The 21,776-nt window shown below is 44.4% G+C and overlaps 1 pseudogene; it reads right to left on the bottom strand.

The window, feature by feature from the left end:
- Positions 1-19,906: 19,906 nt before the first annotated feature.
- LOC134937430 (5S ribosomal RNA) lies at positions 19,907-20,025 on the bottom strand (annotated as a pseudogene).
- Positions 20,026-21,776: the final 1,751 nt, after the last annotated feature.

Genomic DNA, 21,776 nt, shown 5'->3' on the forward strand with positions numbered 1-21,776 from the left:
GCAACACAAACATTAATAACTTAATTACATTACTTATTAGCCAAGCAAGGCGCAAAGCACACTTAAATGCTGGCATGTCCAAACTGCTGGACTCCAGCTGTTGTGAAACTACATATACCAGCATGCCTTTACACAGTTTTGTGGTCAGGGAATGGCAAAGCTGTGTCAGGGCATGCTGGGATGTGTAGTTTCTCAACAGTTGGAGTGCCGCAGTTTGGACAGGCCTGCTTTAATGGCAAAGTTACTACATCCTGCCTGTTTTATGGTACAATCATTAGCAGAACACACAAGCCTGCTCAGCCTTTTTATCAGATTTTAAAGTGTTCCAGACCATGTGTTACATTTACTACTATGTGAGTTATATTTAAGATGGAACGTTGCCCATAGCAATCAAGCAAAAATATGATTATTATATTGTAGAAGTGGATCCCAATTTTTTAAGTATAATCTTATTGGTTGCTATGTCCGACATCCCATGTTAAAGATAACTACCATCTTCGTCAATGTGACACCATGTTGGCATTCATTCCCATTTGTTGTTTTATTTGTTTTTTAGTTTTAGTGGGTTGGTCCTGCATCATCACACTGCATAGCCACATCTTCAGAAGGCCAACATATCATAGCATTCCCACACTCCATGAAAGCTGCCCTTACTAAATAAGTGCAAACATGTTTGACTCGAACACTTATTAATTTTGAGAATGTAACTTTCACACAAAAAAACAGTGTGTCATTAGGCTGCATAACAAAGTGAAGCATGTGATTTTTAAGTGTAAATATTCAGACTACACAGGCCCAAGTGTAAAAGGCAAACATACTAAACTCCACTCAGGTCTAACTGTTTCCCAGAAAAAGTAACACATATAAACCCTGTTCTCCTGGCAACCCTGGCTACCTAATGAGTGTCAACCTAGAGTGGACACACAAAACATTGCACACATACACACTGTACATATAAAGACACTCACAAATATGTAAAGGCAACATGTACACCATGATGAAATTTTTAAAATTTTTTCCAGGGTCCAAGAATTCAAACAGTACAACACTGCATGTTTTGGCATTGTAAGTGTAAGTGGGTAATCTTATTGTCTAAAATTTAAATAAACTTACTTTCCTCGGAAACATCCAGACTCCCGGAATGTTCTGCAGGGGCTTCCTCTGCCCATTCACTTGGTGGGGATGTTGCCTGGATGGGGGAAGGCGGCTGGATGGGGGAAGGATGAGGGATTGGGGAAGGAGGAGGGATTGGGGAAGGAGGAGGGATTGGGGCAGGAGGCTGGATGGGGGAAGGAGGCTGGATTAGTGCCGCAATTTCAGAGGGGGGGTCTGATTGAGAGGGCGAGGGGGGCGGAGAGAAATTTAAAGCAATAGAGGGTGAGGGGGGTTCAGATGGGGATGTCGAAGTGGAAGGAGAAGGGGTATGGGAAGGAGGAGAAGGGGTCCCAGAAAGAGATGGCGAGGTGTGGTGAGAAGGGGAATGGAAAGTGGAGTGGGCCAGGGAAGCTGAGGGGGACTGGGAAGCTGAGGGGGACTGTGAAGATGAGGGGGACTGGAAAGCTGAGGGGGAGTGTGAAGGGGAGGAGGAGTGAGATGGGGAGGGGGAGTGAGAAGGGGAGGGGGAGTGAGAAGGGGAGGGGGAGTGAGAAGGGGAGGGGGAGTGGGAAGGGGAAGGGGGTGGGGAGTTGTGCGGTTGTTGTTGTCCTAGAATGAAAATATTGTCCACATTTTTTAATCATGCAAAATTACATAGTATTGATTTTTAAATATAAATGTTATGTTACATGTTTTTTTTTTTAAAAATTAAAATAGAAAATCAAACATGGTAAGATCCTCTTCATGTTGGCCATAGCAAACAAAATGAAGCCAAACTTTAACTTTGAAGCTCATTCCTTAATCTAGTCCATTGAGTCATAGTGATTTGTCTAGCCAACATCACCAGATTACTATTCAAGGGCCCTTATTATATAGCCAGCACTTATCAAGTATTTTGGACCAGTTTCCTGGCTGCTTCTTATTTCTTGGAAACATGCACTTGTTTCGTGTCACTTTACTACAGTCAGTACTGTTTCCCCTAACCACACACACTGACCTAATTTCCTAAAAAGGAGACTGAAGGTTGCAATTAGCCTACCACTTACTGTAAAATGTAGGTAATTCAAAGGGGATTACAGCTGGAATTTAGTTTGCAATTGTCCAAAAGCATGTGCTCTGCAGGGGTTGCATATATAACATGTGCATAGAGAGTTAGATTTGGTGGACTTTTTCAATTTTGGCCATGGAAAATACAGGCTGTTTAATTTAAACACAGCAAATTATTGAGATGCTTTAACACACCCCACCCAAATCTGACTCACTCTGCACATGTTACATATGCTTCCCCTGCAGTGCACATGGTTTTGCACAATGGTTTACAAAAAACCTTTTGCAAAAAATTGGGAAGATGAAGCATTATCACATTTTAAGCAAAAAATCTTATGTAATGTAACTTACTTCGGGTATGGAGAGCACGGATTTGCTGGCGGATCTCCGCCAACAAATCTGGAGTCCGCCTGCGGAGATCACTCCATCGCCTCTCGAGCTGGATGATTGTCCGCCTGCTGCGGACGCGAGTCCGCAGCAGGCGGCGGACCTCCGCGTAGGCCTCGCGCTTCACCCGATTGGGGATGAAGCGCCCAACGCGGCCTACGCGGCGGTCCATCACCGCTACCAGCACGCGGAGCTCCAGCCTGGAGAACGGTGCTGCACGCATCATGGCAATGGCGTTTTCCTTATTTGGGCATATATTTATAGTGTCTGTTAGCATGTGATTGGCCAAAAATATGTCATTTCTAATAACTTTATTGATCTTTGCAATGCTGTGAAGAGCAGAGTGTTATTTTGCACGAGCGGAAATTCGCATTAGCATAAGCAAAAATGTTTGTTAGAAACAATTAGAATAAACACACAGAGACACAGACTTTACTGAAAATTACTAAACATATCTGTGTACTCACCACAGGTCGTGTGATCATTCAGCTGGACAGTCACAAAGTGTCAAACATTGAGGATCATTTGTTTGTGTGTTTGTTTACATAATCAGTATTTGAGGATATAAAATAAATAAGGACACTATTTATTCTCATTACAGTATTTAAATTATTACATAAACATTGTCAGCTTAACGTGTTTTTTTTTTTTTGTGTTTAAAAAGAAAAAACCATTCAAACACAACAGCATTACCCAATCACTTTACAAGAACATACTAAATGCAATCATGTTTAAAAATACATAAGCATACTGGGTTGTATTATTTGTGCTAATATAAATGTTAAAAACACTATACCTGAAATGTTCTGCTACAATTCTTGCCCTCACTTGGCTCCCCCTCCGTGTCACACTCCCCCCACCGAAGCGTGGCACAACCCCTGGCTCCTCATCAGGCAATTCCTCTGCCTGAGGAAGCTCGACACTACTCCTTACCGCGATATTATGGAGTATTGCGCACAGGACCACTATTTTACTTGCCATCTCCGGCGAATACATGATGTCGCCACCCGTGCGGTGGAGCACACGAAAGCGCCCTTTCAGGACACCAATTGTGCGCTCCACCAGCTGCCTAGTGGCAGTAAGCGCGGAGTTAAATGCCATCTGTGGTCCTGGCCTGGGATTCCGGTAAGGAGTCATGAGCCAGGGGGTGCAAGGATATCCACGGTCTCCTGTTGGAATAAAACCAAAATTTTAGTTCACAAATTTCATATATTTTTGTAAGTTTGTAACTAAAATATTTGAGCAACAACTCACCCAATAACCACATGTCTGGTCGTTGACTTGATCTTAATCTCTGCCATATCCCTGATTGTCTAATGACATACGCATCATGGGAACTTCCTGTAAACTTTGCGTTCAGGGAAAGGATCTGGAGGGATGGCCCACAAACAACCATTACATTCAGAGAATGAAACAGTTTCCTGTTTCTATAAATTTCTTCATTATGTCTTGGTGGCTGAATAGCAACATGTGTGCCATCCACAACCCCAATAACATGTGGGAAGCGACTACCACCTTCCGCAAATTGCCGCTTCACCACATCTAGGGCACCAACATCCAAAGGCATAGCAATAAATTGCTTAACACGCTTGATGAAAGCCTGGCAGACACGTCGCAGGACCTTACTGAACTGGCCCTGCGACATGCCAACCAGGTCTCCAACAACATGCTGGAATGATCCTGTGGCCAAAAAATGTAACACTGCAAGGAATTGTGTCAATGGTGGTATTGCTGTAGGATACCGAATTTCAGACTCCAGATCACTCTCTATTATGGAGAGAGTGTCTAGGATTAGATGTGGTGGCAGCCGGTATCTACGCACCACCACATCATCTGGCATCCCAAAAAGTATGACACGGGTTCTGAAAATTGGTGGCCTAGCACGCCTCCGTTGCCTTGGTTGATGAGGAGCCGGCTGTGGTTGTGGGGCTGGCGGTTGGGGTGGGAGTGCTGGCGTGGGCTGGGGAGGTAGGGCTTCTGCCGCAATATGTATTGACATCACACACTTTTTGGAGAGAATGTTAAGAAATGTCAATTTTAAAAAAATCAAAGTTTTCCAAAATTTTACACAATAACTGTTTTTACAATTGTGGTGTCAACTTACTGCAGGAGCGTACATTTTTTCTGTGTTGAATTCATGTCAAAAATGAAAAAAAAAAAAAAAAAAAAAAAATTAAATATTTGGATCTAAAAAACATATATTAATGCAAAAAAACTATAGAAAATTAAAAAAAAAAAAAATAAAATAAAAAATTTAGTACCTAGTCCAGGAAAGACAAACACTACTTTGCAGATCAATCCTGGAAACCCCAAACACTTTGTTTAGCAAACTTTACACAAAAAATATTATAAAAAAACAAACACAAACAAGCACCAACACAGGCCAACGACACTTACCTGCTCCTAAAGAAATAAAGTCTTGTTTTTGTGGACCACACCCAAAAATAAAGACAAAATTGGTTTTTCTCACCAAAAAAAAAAAACCTACAAGAGAACACAAATGTCAGTCAAAAACAGCATACAGACACTTCCAACAAACAAACTCCAACACAGGCCAACGACACTTACCTGCTCCTAAAGAAATAAAGTCTTGTTTTTGTGGACCACACCCAAAAATAAAGACAAAATTGGTTTTTCTCACCAAAAAAAAAAAACCTACAAGAGAACACAAATGACAGTCAAAAACAGCATACAGACACTTCCAACAAACAAACTCCAACACAGGCCAACGACACTTACCTGCTCCTAAAGAAATAAAGTCTTGTTTTTGTGGACCACACCCAAAAATAAAGACAAAATTGGTTTTTCTCACCAAAAAAAAAAAACCTACAAGAGAACACAAATGACAGTCAAAAACAGCATACAGACACTTCCAACAAACAAACTCCAACACAGGCCAACGACACTTACCTGCTCCTAAAGAAATAAAGTCTTGTTTTTGTGGACCACACCCAAAAATAAAGACAAAATTGGTTTTTCGCACCAAAAAGTAGATTCCTACAAGAGAACACTAATGACAGTCAAAACAAAGAAGCACGGGAATATTTTCACAAATGGACTTGCAAAATATATATGTGTTATAAAAATTAAAACATTAAAATGTATTACAAAAACTTGCCAACACAACCAAAAAAAAAAACAAAACTGAATACTCACAAACGAAAATACACACAAAAAATAACTGTCTATATTCAAAACGCAAAGAAAAGGACAAAGGTATGCTTGACAATTACTCACTCTGCCAATTCCACTATCACCTTCCCGCACAAGCCAACAACTCAAACGACAAACTACCAACACTTACAGCATGCACAGTAGGCCCTTAAATAAGCAGTGCAATCATTCAACAGAATAACAGTGTACACCTGTGTGAATTAACGAGTCGCACGTAGGTATATAAGCGCACACACCTCGGCGTACACACGTCATCACAAACATGGCTTCTCGTGAGCAAATCGCAGCAGAGATAGACCGCATTGCAGAGCAGCAGATGGCATTGCAGCAACAACGGATAGAGTGTCAAAGGCGCTTGTTAGAATACGCCTCTGCGGAGGTTAATGCAGGACCTAGTACTCTGCAAATTTCTGCTTCTGAACCTCAAGAATTGAGTGTGGATACCCTGCCACACACACATAGTGAGCAAACTGAGGGAGAATTGACTTTAGCCACACAAACACAGCAGACAGAAGCTGCTAGTGAGGAGGAAGATGGAGATGACCAACCTGAAGAAACCTCACAGGCTACCTCCAGACGGAAAAAAAGACAGCCTGCATTCACTAAGAGGGAGTTGCGTGTCTTGGTCACGCAGGCCATGTCCAAAATACATAGGGGCCCCAAAAACATGGGGGCTGCTTCCAAAGAACGCATCTGGAGAGACATCACAAAATCTGTGAATGAAGTTGGCTCTGTCGTCAGAACATCACAGGAAGTGAGACGACGGTAAGTGCATCTTGACAATCCTTTTTCTGTGCTAAGTTGCATAAAAAATGTAGTTACATGTCATGTTATGTCTAGCAAACACAAGCAGAACATGTGTGCTATATATTTACTTTGAACAATAAGATGACTCAACTTTTTCCCTCTTTCACAATATTTATGTAGGTGGGCCGACTTCAAATCCCGCCTGAAGGCAAAGAGGGCTGCGGAGTGGAATGCTTCAAGGGCAACAGGGGGGGGACCACCTGTCGCTGTGGAGTTTACTGACTTGGAGGAGATGGCGATGGCCTGTGTGAGTTATGAGGAGGGCCAAGGGGTGTCTCATATGGACACGGACCTGCCTGAGATTGTGACGGGACATGACTTGGAAGGTAAGTTTACACATGTATTTGTCTGAAATTTGAACTGTATTAAAATTCTGAAACTAATTTTGACTCCAACTTTTCCCCCACACATTCTTCTATTTGCTTGCCACAAAACACAGCACAGGGGGGTGAACAGTTTGAGTCACAGGCCGGTTATGTGGTTGAGGCTGAGGTGGAGGGACCTAGTGGGTCTGCCAGTGTGGGCCAACAAAACCCACCTATGCAGGTTCCTACTGGCCCCCCCACCCAACCCTCTGCTATCCCGGAGATCCTGCTTGAAATTGCTTGGTATGGTGAGAGCCTAAACACATTTCAAGACGGGGTCATCCGGGAGGTAAGCCAGATAACTGTCCGGCTCACTGAGATCCGAACCTGTGTTGAGCAAGGTGTTGCTCAACTCTGCCAAAGTCTGGCAGAGATCAGGCAGGCCCAAGAACAACTGGCCTCCTCAAACCAAAGCCTTGCAACTAACATCTTGCAAGGGCTCCAGGCCATCGCTGTCTCCCTTGCCCACAGTGGCAGAGAGCCAACCACATCGGCTCCCTCCCCTGCCCCTGCCCAGGAAGAACAGGACACTGGGCAGGCCCAACGAAGGTCACTCCGCAGACCAAGCAAAGAAGATCAGCCTCAGGCGGGGCCAAAAAGAAGAAAGTGATGTCTCTCCAGATGGGCAGCACCCATGTTTTTGTAGTTGCCTCTATGTTATTTTGGACTTGGCTTGTGTGGCCAGAATGGATCACTCCCTCTTAGTGAAATGTCTTTTTTTCTGTTTGGAGGAATTGTAGCCTGTGAGTTTCTTTTAAAAAACAACAGAGCCATCTTCCTCTCACTAGTGTGCTGTGTATTGTTGTGTTTGTGTGGTGGATACTAATTATTTCTCAGTTTGTGTCACATTTTTGTGTGGCAGGGTGTGAAATATGTTGAATTTATTAATTTATAAGATACTTTTGTCAGAAGCAGAAATTTGCAGAGTACTGAGTTCTGCAATATAATTTTTGTCAGTGCCATCTGCTTGGTGCTTGGTCTATCTCTGCCTGTGAGACTCATGTGGAGCCATGTTTAAATGTTGGATCATATTATTTCTGAAATAAAAAATATAAATTCAAAATGTGTGCAATTTCTTGAAGGTAATGCATTAGCAAAATCTTACTTACAAAAAGATTATGTCAACATATAGACACTTGGTGACCAATCTGCTAATTCTCCTTCCAATTTTTTAAAAATGTAAAAAAAAAGGTATGTTTTGCACCACACTTTAATGTCCATATTAATAAAACAGACACGACAACTTGATAAAATATCTTTGGACAACATGACATCATTGAAAACATTGACAGATGTTAAAAACATATATTATTGTGACTTTGAAAAATAAATCATAGTGTATGCGGCATTATGTGGGTGTTGGTTAATTGATCAGAATGTTGCAGAATTATCTAACTTTAAATAAAAATGTAACTTGTTTGTATTTAGTAGTCTAACACACATTCAAACATTTCTGCACAATGCTTACACACCAAGTTAAACACAAATAACAACCTTATTTAACAGTGTGTGAGATTAATATGTGAGTAGAATAAACATGTAATGTGTGTTCAGTCAATTGCTGGTTGGTAACTTTCATGGACTCAGTAATTAACAAGTAATTGAACATCAGATGAATGTGCTCTCCAATTAACTGCTAATTACTGCATACACACTTGTACCAGTACTTCGCAAATGTAGAGTAACTGCAGACCTACTCTGCTGCTGCGTGAATGTTGCTACGGTTTCCTATGTTAGTTTTAACAGCGACAAAGTTTATGTGCGAAAAACACGCCCATTGCAAGTTGCATACTCCCACACAGTACGCCCACTTTCACGCCCATGTCGGAGCATTGCGAAGTCTCGCCTCCGCCACGCCCACGCCACTCCTTGTTTTCGTTTGGCAGTTACGGCTTTTTTTGTCCAAAGTAATTTTGCACAGTTGTCGTACGTATGTCTTCGCGCATGCGTAATCACGCATTTGCGCATGCGCAGATACTTACATTTCGGACATTTGCGATGCGATGACTCTTAGCGATCAACTCGGAATGAGGGCCATTATCCTTTATTTATATGGCGCCACAAGGGTTCCGTAGCGCCCAATTACAGAATACATAAACAAATAATCAAACAGGAAAACAGCAACTTACAGTTGATGACAGTATAGGACAAGTACAGGGTAAATAAACATAGTTACATCAGCAGATGACACTGGAATAAGTATCAGGTGGCAGAAGACTGCTGGATGTGGTGCAGTTGAAGATTATTCAAGTAAGAAAGGATAAGCACATGAGGGAAGAGGGCCCTGCTCGTGAGAGCTTACATTCTAAAGGGGAGGGGTAGACAGACAGGGGTGACACAGATGGGGTACATAGAGAGCGTAGAACAGAGGGTTAGGATGAGATTTGGCTGGGTTTGGTGAAGAAGTGGGTCTTGAGAGATCGTTTGAAGTTTTGTAGAGAGGTGGAGAGTCTGAGGGGGAGAGGTAGGGAATTCCAAAGAAGTGGTGCAGCACGTGAAAAATCTTGGAGGTAGGAGTGGGAGGAAGTAATCAGAAGACAGGAGAGTCGGCGTGCATTAGCAGAGCGAAGAGGACGAGTGGGAGTGTAAAGGGAGATAAGGTCAGAGATGTAGATCTCTACATTAGTCAATAGATATATAATTGCTTAGACTGGAGGTTTCCTATTCTTGCACTATTGATTGGGTGAGTCGGTATAGCCAATCAGCATTTGGCACCCACGTATTCTATAACTCGTGGGTAACCCCACTATCTAGCTCCACTGACTCCCCCTCACTGTTACACAGCGGGTGTTCCACCAATTCATGTGTCATTGTTACAGCTTTATCAAGGCCATATAAATAAAGGATAATAATAATAATAAAGGCCACACATATCAGAAGAGGTGCCCGCTCTGCCCTTCTGAGAGCACAGGGGGTGCCCTGGGAGACTGGAGTAGCATCGGCAGGCCCTTACCCAAACTTTATTCTGGTACCTGGCAATGCCTGATCCATGTCACAGCATTCAGACATGAGACATTGGGACAAAATAAGCCCCTTTCATGGAGTGTGAATTGGGGCAGGTGGGAGAGACACTATTCTGCCCCTGCTTACCCCTATACACAGTCTGAAACTTTATGTCATACACATATTGGCCTGTATGGCTGCTGCTAATGTCTGTGCTATGACATCATAATGTTCCTATGAATGGAATGCCAGTGCAGAACACTAGGAGTTATCCCGTCTCGTGGCAACCCCTAGAGCGGGAAGCATTTGTCGGTGCTCCTGGCATTTGTTCTCAAATGACCTTATTGGTGATATTACAGAGAGTCTGCAGGCTACCTAATTAGTCATTTATATTCACTTTACTGTATATTGTATTGGGGAGGTGAGAGGAAGGAGGAGGAAGGAGGAGGAAGGAGGAAGAAGGGAGCAGCCATGGATTGCTGCTTCCCATTTGGCCTGTGCTGGCCATTTATAAAGCGGAAGGTAAGTGCGCTGTCATTTTTATTTGTACTTTGTTGTTTGTACAATTAGGGTTTTTTGTGAAATTTATAAGGGACGGGGCTCACCTGAAAGTGGGCGTGGTCAGGGCTCAGAAGGAGGTTCTGTCCCAGTGGAGTAATTCTAAATGTCAGGAGGTGTCTCTTCCCAAATCTGACTAAGCTAAGAGGCTATTTATTATTATTTACAATATTGCCGGTTCTCCATGGCCACAAATCGTAGGCATTATACAGTATTGTGCAAAAGTTTTAGGCAGGTGTGAAAAAAAACAATGAAATAATGGGCACTAGTTATTAACAGTAATCTGTATAATGTATATAAATGATGCCCCACTCTGTGTAACTGGGTATCCACTATACTATAGGAACACTAAAATAAAGAAATGGGGGCGCTCACGCCAGGCTGCAGTAAGGAATATATTTATTTAATAATCCAATAAAACACATAAAATATGAAGAAGAGCAATGGATCTGCAGGTGATCAGTATTAGCACACATCCGGCTATGTCTTACATCAGTAGCTGCAGGCTTGCTGTACGGAAGGTGATAAATATATATATGATGTGTATGCAGCAGGACAGTCACTGTGATCTATCATTGTACAGCTGTATGGTACCTGGTTTACATGTAACGGAGACTGATTGTCTCACAAGCAAATATGAAGTTACTTCTCCAAACCAATCATATGATGAGCGTATGTGGTGTGATATTATTACCAGTCAGTACCTCCACCCTGCATGGGAAAGGTACAGTGGCGTAAGTTCGTTCCAGTTGCCCGGAGGCTAGATCAATATTGGTGCCCCCCTATTTTATTTTAAATCACACATTTCTTAGCAGTCATACCCAGGATTAGAACCCATGATCTGTTACACTAACAACAGACACTTTACTGATAGAGCTATTTGCTCCTGTAGAGGAAGCATGAGAATTCTAACTATATGAAGTTACGTGTAATTGTCAGAGAAGTATCTTCATATAGTTAAAATTCTCATATTTCCTATACAAGAGCAAACAGCTTCATCAGTAAGGTGTCTGCTTCCATTGTAATAGGTTGTGGTTTCTAATCCTGGGTGTGACACTTGTAAAATGTGTATAATAAAGAGGGTGTGATTTGTAAGGTGCAGGGACCAGTGAGGATGTCGGCCACTGAAAAGACAGCGGCAGCTATCAATTAACTTAATTAAATTGTGTCACAGAATGGGAGGAGGGGTGCCCCCCTTCAGAGCAGGAGCCCGGCGGCAGATGCCTCCGTTGCCTCCCAGAGTTCTGCCTCTGGGAGGGTATCAGGTGGGTCTTACCATTAGGTTGCATGATATATCACATTGTTACACACACTGGCCCCAATGTATGGTCACTGGACATGGCCGGGTGGCTGCTGGTGCTGTGCCCCAAGGCTGAGGGACCTCTGCTCCCGGTACACGTCAATCACAGCCACTCACGCTGCTCTTCAATACATTCGGGTGGTATAATCGCATCATGCAATGTGATTTGATTTTGGGCACAAATATCGTGACCACATTGACTGGAGGTGTGACTGTTGATAAATGGGCCCCTTAGACTATGTTATAAGGAGATTACTGATCACTTCTTGTGAGGGCGACCTCAGGAGATTGTAATGGTGGAAGCCTGACTAGGGATGTTTGCATATAACTGAGAGTAATTATTTATTTACAATTTCTATTTCATCTTCATTTATTAAGGAGAAGCTGATTGAAAATGAGGTGCCCCCAGCACAGGAGATGCCCGAACGCCTGACACACACAGAGAAGCAGGAGCCCACGCCATCCTCGGAGGGGTATGAGACAAACCTGAACCGGCCAAGACAGGTGCCCCCCGCACCCCAGGCAAAACAAGCGCCCCCTGCACCTCGGGCAAGACAGGCACCTCCTGCACCCCGGGAGAGAAAAGCGCCCCCACCACCTCGGGCAAGAAAAGGGCCAACATCTCGCCCAAGACAGGTGCCCCCACCACCTCGGGCACGTCAGCCGCCTCCTCCACCCCGGGTAAGACAGGCACCTCCGCCTCCCCGGGCAAGGCAGGCAACTCTACCATAGAGGCATTTACCAACGCCACAACCATCTAAGAGGCATGCCTTTACTAACATCAGAGGCATGCAAACCTCACCACCATCAGAGGTAAGCGCCCTCACCACCATCAGAGGCATGCGCCCTCAATACCATCAGAGGTATGCACCCTCACCACTATCAGAGGTATGCGCCCTCACTACCATCAGAGGACTGCACCCTCACCACCATCAGCGGTATGCGTCCTCACTACCATCAGAGGTATGCACCATCACCACCATCAGAGGTATGCGTCCTCACTACCATCAGAGGTATGCACCCTCACCACCATCAGAGGAATGTGCCCTCACTACCACCATCAGAGAGACATGCACCTCCACCACCATCGGAGAAGTGCCTGCAGACACAACTTTTTTTTTTAAATAAAATACTTGTTGCATAATGATACTACTCTCTGTTTTTTATTCCCCACTGAAGTGTCTATATGCTGAATGTATCTTTAGGAGCATCATTAAATGGGTCAGATAAGCATATATTCATTATTTCCCAGCATGGGGACACACAGTTTTCATATTGGAAATTAAGACGCAGTTGGAGGGTGTTATAGGTAACGAGCCTTATAACAGATTCCCACGACTGTGATCTTAGAACCAATTACATACGCCCCACTGTGTGCTTTCCTATTATTACTCCTTTGTGTCTGGTTTTTATGTCAGACTTTACAATGCAAACCTGAAACGAAACAAACAAGATGTGCTTCAACTGTAGACCGCCTGCCCCAATCCGAGGGCACCCACATCCAAATCAGGTGAACGGTGCAGGAACCACAACGGCATCCACATGCTACTCTATATAAGCCCCACATACACTTACATGGTTTCCCAAGACGATTGAGAAAACAGGAATCAGGCACTCCTCCACTCTGTCTCACTTCAGTAAGCCATGCCCCCTTTTCCCCTCACTCTAGCATCATTGGTTGACGGTAGCCATTTTGTTGTAGCCAGTACACAAGCCTGCTATGGGGACAGGCATTTTCTGTTAGCCCTTGGTGCAACTATATCTCTATAGTAGTGCAGCACATGGGGACAGGAGCACCAGTAGTCCTGGAAAACTGAAACTGCAGCAGCCCAGGAGCAGGTGGCACCCTGCCACCCCTGCCGTCCCAGCGAAGCTCACCATTGGCAGTGGGCACATGCGTTAAGGCAACAGCTTACATTCCTAGCCCTGTATACACTAGGCTGCAGTCAGTCCATGGAGATTACTGCCTCTGAGTAACTGCAGTCTCCTCTGCCTGTATGATGTGTGGGTGGGTGGGGGTGGGGACAATTGAACTAATAGACCCCATCCCTGGATCTGTCCCTGTCTGAGAGGACATGCTCATGCCACTCAATCAGACCATGCACGTTAATGTGCCTGGCTCCGGCCCCGCTCTCTACACCCTGATGGGCAGTGGTATGGAAACAGCTGTGGTGCTCACATTCAGTTGGCAGAGGTAAAAGGGTAGCAGTGTTTACTAATGGCAACAAACATAGGTGTTCTAGAGATGGCTAGCTCCAAGGAATGATCAGAAGCAGTAATGAGAAAATAACTTTATTCTACTGTAACAAAGTTTAAAGAATCTGTACACGCACCAGCTTGGCTACTAGACTGGAGACAGCGTCTACTGGAACTGGAACCCTTTGTCTACCAGAATGGAGTCAGAAACTACTGGAACTGGAATCGGCTTGACAACTGGACTGGAGTGAGAGACAACTGGAACTAGAATCAGCTTGACAACCGGAGTGGAGTCAGAGACAACTGGACTGGGACCAGATAAGTGAGTGGTCTGGAACAGGATAGGTACCAGACTGGAACCTGAGATGTACTAGAGCAGAGCCTATGAGGCAACCAGACTGGAACTGGATACAAATGGTCTGGAACCGGTTGAATGCAAAAGCATCAGGGAGCACAGTACAGAGCTGTAACTTCAGGAGAAGTGATATTGCACTGGTGACTTGATGGTGGCCCGGAAGCTTCCTTTATAGATCTACTGTCTTTCCATTGGATCAGTGTAAACTAATGGCATGCATGGTGAGCTGTTCATTAGACAAATGTGTGTTGGTCATGAGCACAGATGCCTGTGGTACTGCAGTTGTAAGTGAGGAAACTTAAACAAGTGAGGCTGAAAGTATGACAGTTATGGCAGCTGTTACTTTGGCTCTACCACAGGGAGATATACCAGCTGCTATAGAATCTAGTGATAAGCTGTAGTAAGCAGTGGTACAGTACTTATCTATGTATGTTGATTCATGTGTGCGTCTAATGCACATCCATCGTTCTCCTGATAGAACTGTGTGAAGTGCTGGTATAACCAGTTAGCCCCACAGCAGGTTCACATGACAAAGCTTGTTTAAGAGCGGAGAATGTCCCATCATCTTCTATAAAGGAAGTGGTTCTGGTGTTTAAACATGTCAGATAATGCAAAGGTATGACAATGGAAACAGAATCTAGAACTTACTGAGGTCATTAGCCAGCCATACCCAACAAGTTATCATCTGGGAGATACAGTAGTTGTGGGTGTGGGCAGGGCTATCATAACAACATTGTAGGTCCTGGGCAAAGTAATGCACTGGGGCCCTATCCAACCAATCACAGAAATAAATGAAAAAAAAGAAGAAATAATAACTTACCCCTTCTGCGATCCCACACTGTCTCTGCACCTGCTTCCATACAGTGAATGGCTATCAGCACTCTGATTGGGGAATATCTCCAGCCATCCACCAATCAGCATGCTGACAGCCATTCACTGTATGAAGGCAGGCTAGGAGGCAGGTAGAGAATACTGCCTGGCCTCTCTGATTGTATGACCACCACCCAGCCCTGCTCGAAGGCCCCTAGAATTGGGTGCCCTGGGCAGCTGCCCAGTGTACCTATCCAGTATGCTAAGATGGCTCTGGGGTTAACTGCTTTAAAATAGTCTGGATCCTGACAACAGAGAGATCTTTCTCCATTTGTAATATTACTGCCTAAATAATGTATTTTGTGTCTGGCTTTGGAAGATTTATGTCACTTCGTTAGAAGAGAACGAGCGAAGGAGTTTACATGAATCTGTAAATGGAGAGGCTAAACGTAAGGTGTCTATACAGTATATTGTTTAGAAGTACTGTGTGTAGTCACTGCCATATCAGTTAGGTGCATAGTTGACTTCATAGGCCCTGGCAGAGAAAAGTAGTCCTAAATCAAGCGTTGTTTGTATTTTATTATAGTGAATAAAGATTCCATTTGCAAGCTTTAATGGATAGAAAGCACATACTGCAAAGACTGGGTTTACCTGCTGTCAGTGTCCTTCCTGTTACATTCTTCAAATGAACTCCATCTACAGTAGTCATCAATTCTACAGCTATATACAATATACTGTAAGTATATACAGGTTGAGTATCCCTTATCCAAATATTCCGAAATACGGAATATTCCGAAATACGGACTTTTTTGAGTGAGAGTGAGATGGTGAACCTTTGTTTTTTGATGGCTCAATGTACACAAACTTTGTTTAATACACAAAGTTATTAAAAATATTGTATTAAATGACCTTCAGGCTGTGTGTATAAGGTGTATATGAAACATAAATGAATTGTGTGAATGTAGACACACTTTGTTTAATGCACAAAGTTATAAAAAATATTGGCTAAAATGACCTTCAGGCTGTGTATATAAGGTGTATATGAAACATAAATGCATTCTGTGCTTAGATTTAGGTCCCATCACCATGATATCTCATTATGGTATGCAATTATTCCAAAATACGGAAAAATCCGATATCCAAAATACCTCTGGTCCCAAGCATTTTGGATAAGGGATACTCAACCTGTAGTAATCCAATAGTCAGTCCAAACTGGGCACAATTAGGCAGTTAACATACTGTAATTGATTATTATTTATTAGTTACAATTAAATAATTACCAAAATGAAGTATCTGCCTCAAATTAATATTGCAAAAGGAGATTAAAGTGAACCACTAAGAAAAAAGTATTTTGTAAATTTATATACCCCCACAACTGTCGATGACCATAGTGTCAATGCACAAAATCTGATATACAGTATTGGGGGAAGAGTTATCAAAGCTCGGAGAGAGATAAAGTACCAGCCAATCAGCTTCTAACTGTCATGTTGCAGGCTCTGGGCGGGATATACTAAAGCAGGGGTGGGAAACCTCTGGCCCGCGGGCCGTATAAGGCCCGCAAAGCCGTTTGTTCCACCCCACCTGCTTGTGTGTCAGCGAGACACGCCGCCGCTCACTCTGGCGGTGGCGTGTCTCAGCTGTCAGGGCATGAAGGAGAGCTCAGCTATATGTCCAGCGGCAGCGGTGGGTAGGATCTCAAACCAGCCGCCGGTTCGTGAGCAAATCAGAGCTCGCAGACTGGCAGCCAATCAGGAGCCGCCGCTGCCGGTCCACTAGCTCTGATTGGCTCACGAATCAGTGGTTGGTTTGAGATCCTACATGCCGCCGCCGCCCGATATAGCCGTGCTCTCCTACCTGCCCTGACCGCCTGACAGCCGAGACACGCCGCTGCCGGACGGAGCGGTAGCCAGACGGAGCAGCAGCAGCAGCGGTGAGCAGCACAGTGGGGTGGGGGGCATTTGTGTATCTGGCACTGTGGGGGCATTTGTGTATCTGGCACTGTGGCAGGATTTGTGTATCTGGCACTGCATTGGCATATGTGTATCTGGCACTGCACTATTAGGGGCATATATGTATCACGTCCCATTTTAATTGGCCACACCCATTTTTTGGCGTGCCTATAAGGGGCATAACTACTGGAGGGCAGGGTAATTTTTAAGTTGATAATTTTTGTATGGCCCCCGAAGGGGCGATGTGGAGAGGGTTCCATCACGGAACCCTCCCGGCATCCCCTGCGGCCGCCAGAAGTCCAATAGCCGCAGTGCATTATGAAGGACAGCTCTGATTGCAAGAGCTGTTTTTTGCAAAATGAATCGCATATGTTAGTACGATGTGTAGCAGAATGTACCGCAACAGGTTGGTACATCCACCCAGTGTATGAAAAATGACAGTTAGGAGATGATTATCACTCTCTTATCATATCTGAGGACCAGGTCTGACTGGGATAGGCATGAGGGCCCGGGCAGGATTGGTAGAGGTATGGCAGGAGCTGGGTGGTCTGATAAACACTTGCTCATGGACCAGTAACGACTGAGAGGAGGAGCTAGGAACACTGGCTAACTGTAAGTCTCAGTAAACTTAGGTGTTCTAGTGGGATCAGTTTGAGATCCCGCCGCCCGGGATGCCGAACATCAGGATCCCAACATCGGCATCCCAAGCGGTTGAATGCCGGCAGGGGGGCGAGTGCACTCACTGCACTCACCATGCTGTGGGCTCGGTGGTGAGCTACGCTCGCCACAGGTTGTATTCTCCTTCTATGGGTGTCATGGATACCCATAGAGGGGGAATCACCTACCTTGCCGGTATACTGGCAGCGGTATGGTGGTACTGTTGGAATCCTGGTGGCGGTATTGTGACAGCTGGGATCCTGACTTTAGGTATGCTGACCGCATACCATTCTAGTGGTGGCTAGCCCGAAGGCATGACCAAGAGTAGTAATGAGAAAATAACTTTATTCTGCTCTAACAAATTTTGAAGAATCTGTACTAGTACCAGCTTGGCAAACGAACTGGAGTCACAGAGACAACAGGAACTGGAACCGGCGTGACAACCAGACTGGAGTCAGGGACCCCAGCACTGGAACTGGCTTGGCAACTGGACTGGAGCAAGAGACAACTTTAACTGGAACCAGCTTGGCAACCGGACTGGAGTCAGAGACAACTGGAACCAGCTTGGCAACCAGACCAAAGTCATAGAACTTGCTTGGAAACCGGACTGGAGTAAGAGACAATTGGAACTGCATCCTGCTTAGCAACTAGATTGGAGTCAGAAACAACTGGAACTGAAACTTGTTTGGTAACTGAAGTGGAGTCAGAGACATCTCTACTGGGACGAGATAATTGACCAGACTGGAACTGGAGAGTGACCGGGCTGGAACTGGATAGTGACCGGACTGGAACCATAAATGTACTAGAGCAGAATCTATGAGGCAAAAAGACTGAAACTGGATACAAGTGGAGTGGAACCGGATGAATGCAGAGCATCAGGGAGCACAGTACAGGGATGTGACTTCAGGATAAGTGACATTGCACTGGTGATTCCAGGGTGTCCAGGAAGCTCCCTTTATAGGAACTACTGCCATACCATTGGATGTTGTGGTCAGCTGACCAGGAGCAGCATGCCAACCAGCCGAGAGTGGTCAGATGATTTCATCCAACATGGCCGCGCCCCCACACTGAATCTGGTGGGAACTCTGCTAAGGAGATGGAATGACAGGATGCTGTAGGGAGCGATACACAGCAAAAGCAGAAGTGGACCTCAGCGCCAGCCGGCCCGTGACACACAGCACAGAGGTAAGAATCTCAGTTTAGTACCCTGGAAAGTGAAACTCTCTACTTTATCACTCTCCAAACTTAATAAATCTCCCCCCTAGAGTATTATTTTTTTATTTTAATGTTCAGAAATGTGTTCTTTAAATGATCTGACCCCCACTATTCCATATATGTCTTTATGTGTTTTGAAATATGTTTTAATTTCACTCTTTGTGTGTTCTTGCAGTCTTTCACATTACTGATATGATATTCTTATTGTATTGCATTGAGAGCCTGATTCAAGTTTGTCAGCAAAGCAAAAAAAGCACAACTGGGCAAAACCATGCTGCACTGCAGCTGGGGCTGATGTAACATGTGCAGAGAAATTTAGATTTGGGTTTAATGCTGTAGAATTAATTTTTCCGAAAACCCTAACCTGAGAAGACACTGATAGCCCTTTCCGACATGAACAAAAATCCTGGCTTTATGCAGGTGAACGAGCATCAACCCAGGATTTTGATATGTCTGAAAGCAAATGACCCGGGTCTAAATACTGGACCCAGCAAATTTCCTGTGTCTGATGTCTGAAAGGGTTATAAGAGAAGGTTAACCTAGGCAGCAATATATGCTTTCTATCCATCAGTGGTTGAAAGTGCAATCTTTATTTACTATAAAAGCAAACATCACTTGATCTATGAGTACTTTCCTCTTTCACCGCTGTACAATTTGAAGTGAATTACATGATGTACAAGGACAGAGCATTCTGGTAAAATAATGTCATCTAGATGTTGTTGCAAAATGTTACAAAACGGAGAGTGACAAGGGGGCAAATGTAATCGGTTCCATTCTGGATTGTTTTGGCAAAAGTTGCAAATTGATGGCAATTTTGCAGCTGGATGTAAAACTGTGATGTTTTTTTAAAGGAAAAAGCCAGCACCTTAGTAAGAAGATGCAAATATCAGGATATAAAGAACCAGAGAGGAAACCAAAACACAGCTGATCTACAGTAAAGTGTTTGACGTGTCACTACCTCGGGTCTGATATAGTCTGATAAATGCTGTAACCTGAAACCAAGTTGATGCACTGGGTCCCAAAATGTTTTAGCTGCTGGAGAGTAAAATACCTACGGTACCTAGTATTCCCTGGTGGTTCCCCATCCAGGTACTGACCAGGCCCTGCAGTGCTTGGCTTCCAAGATCAGACGAGTTTGGGCATACTCAGTGCGGTCTGACCGTAGGTAAGTCTGTCTCCTAGGCGCACCGTTGACCGATTGTATTAGGACCCAGAATGTCAATCACAAAGTAACTATCAGGTTATATTCGTATCAGAGAGTATTGATACAATAAATTGCTAAATTGTTGCCGAAAGATCTAATCAGTGGTGATTTGAGGCAATAATAATGACAGTAAGGTCTTGGGGTTGGAATTCCCAGGATAAAATCTACTACCGTTGTGTTCTCAAATGGTCTAAGCAACAGGAGGGCTTTGTAGCGCCCACAATAATCAGGACAATAAAGAGTGCATCTAAGGTACAAAAATATCCCTAATTCTCTGATATTAATTTTAGCATTATGGTTATAGTTGCTACCGTCCCTTGTGAGAGGGTTCCTCTGTCTCCCCCCTTACCCAATAATCATACACCAAAAAGAAATGTTATGCACAAAAAATATACAAATGTAAATATCACATAACTTCAGTTAATCAGCTTTCCCCTAATGGCTGGGGAAGTATATGGTGGTCCTTATGGGAAAACACGGGGGAGCTGTGGTTTGGGCAAGGAGAAACCGTTTTTCTTACCCAACCTGTTCAGGAGACCCTCAGATCATTGGACAGAGCAGGAGTCGAGGAGTGAGGCGCCGGCGGCCGCGGTCCGTGCGACCGGAAGTTCGGGCGCCGGAACAGGAAGTGACGCGCGTTTCGTCCTGAGAGCTTGATCACATGGTACATTAGTACTTTTGAACACCTATGTTCTTCAATTATTGATGCCAGCTCTCGTCCTTTTTTAAAGTATACATCAATAAAAGTTATGTCTTAATAATTTCATCTTTTCAATTTTTTCAGCGTGCCCAGGAAAAGGCTTATAGTTGCTTTCTTTTGGTCCTTTGCTTCCTCCAAAGGACCATATTTGTTGTATCATAGTTGTCATAACTATCTTCCGGGAGCACCACCAACCATTTGCTGAACGTATCATTCTAGTAGGCTTTCATGCTGGTTCAATATTTCTAGCTTATTGTAAAATAATTGTTATATCCTGTGCAGATTTATTTCTTTTTGTTAAGGTTAAACTACATTGTCTGACAATCACTGTCGGACTAATCTTTGTCGGGAAAAATAGATTCGAACCGCTATACCACACCCCTAGAAGTGATTTATACATCCCAACTTACAAAGTAAGCTCTTTCCAAGCAAATGTGTTAGTTAGGGCATACTTGCCTACTTTAAATTTCTCCTCTACGGGAGAAGCCCGGAGACGAGATGCTGCAGGAGACTTCGAGGGCAGGCCGGGCTGTGACATCATCAAGACCCGCCCTCCACATCAGAAAACATCGCAATTTGTGGGTCCGTGGAAAGGGGGTGGGGCTAAAATGACGCGATTTGCATCATTTTTACCCATTCCCCACCCCACGGACCCGTGAATACGGGATATTATCTCTCCATCCTGCCCGCATCACTAGGGTGTGAGCAGGATGCGGGAGACCTGCATACTCCTCCGAGGGTGCGGGGGGGGGGGGCTACCCCAAAAAACGGGAGCCTCCCGCAGCTTCCGGGAGAGTAGGTAAGTATGGGTTAAGGCAGAGGCGTTTCTAGAGAGGAGGGGACCTGTGTGCAGACTCCGTGTGTGGCCCACTCCTCTCACGTAGCTGTTGCGACGCTGCTAGCGGTCTGAGCTCTGTAGACCCTGGCACAGACATTTTTTCAGAGTCCTGCGCATGCGCTGTAGAAGCCAGAGTCTCTAGTGGTCAGTGCGCTAGCAGCGGCGCAACGGCTACA

The sequence above is a fragment of the Pseudophryne corroboree genome, chromosome 1 (assembly GCF_028390025.1).
Source record: "Pseudophryne corroboree isolate aPseCor3 chromosome 1, aPseCor3.hap2, whole genome shotgun sequence".
Taxonomy (NCBI): domain Eukaryota; kingdom Metazoa; phylum Chordata; class Amphibia; order Anura; family Myobatrachidae; genus Pseudophryne; species Pseudophryne corroboree.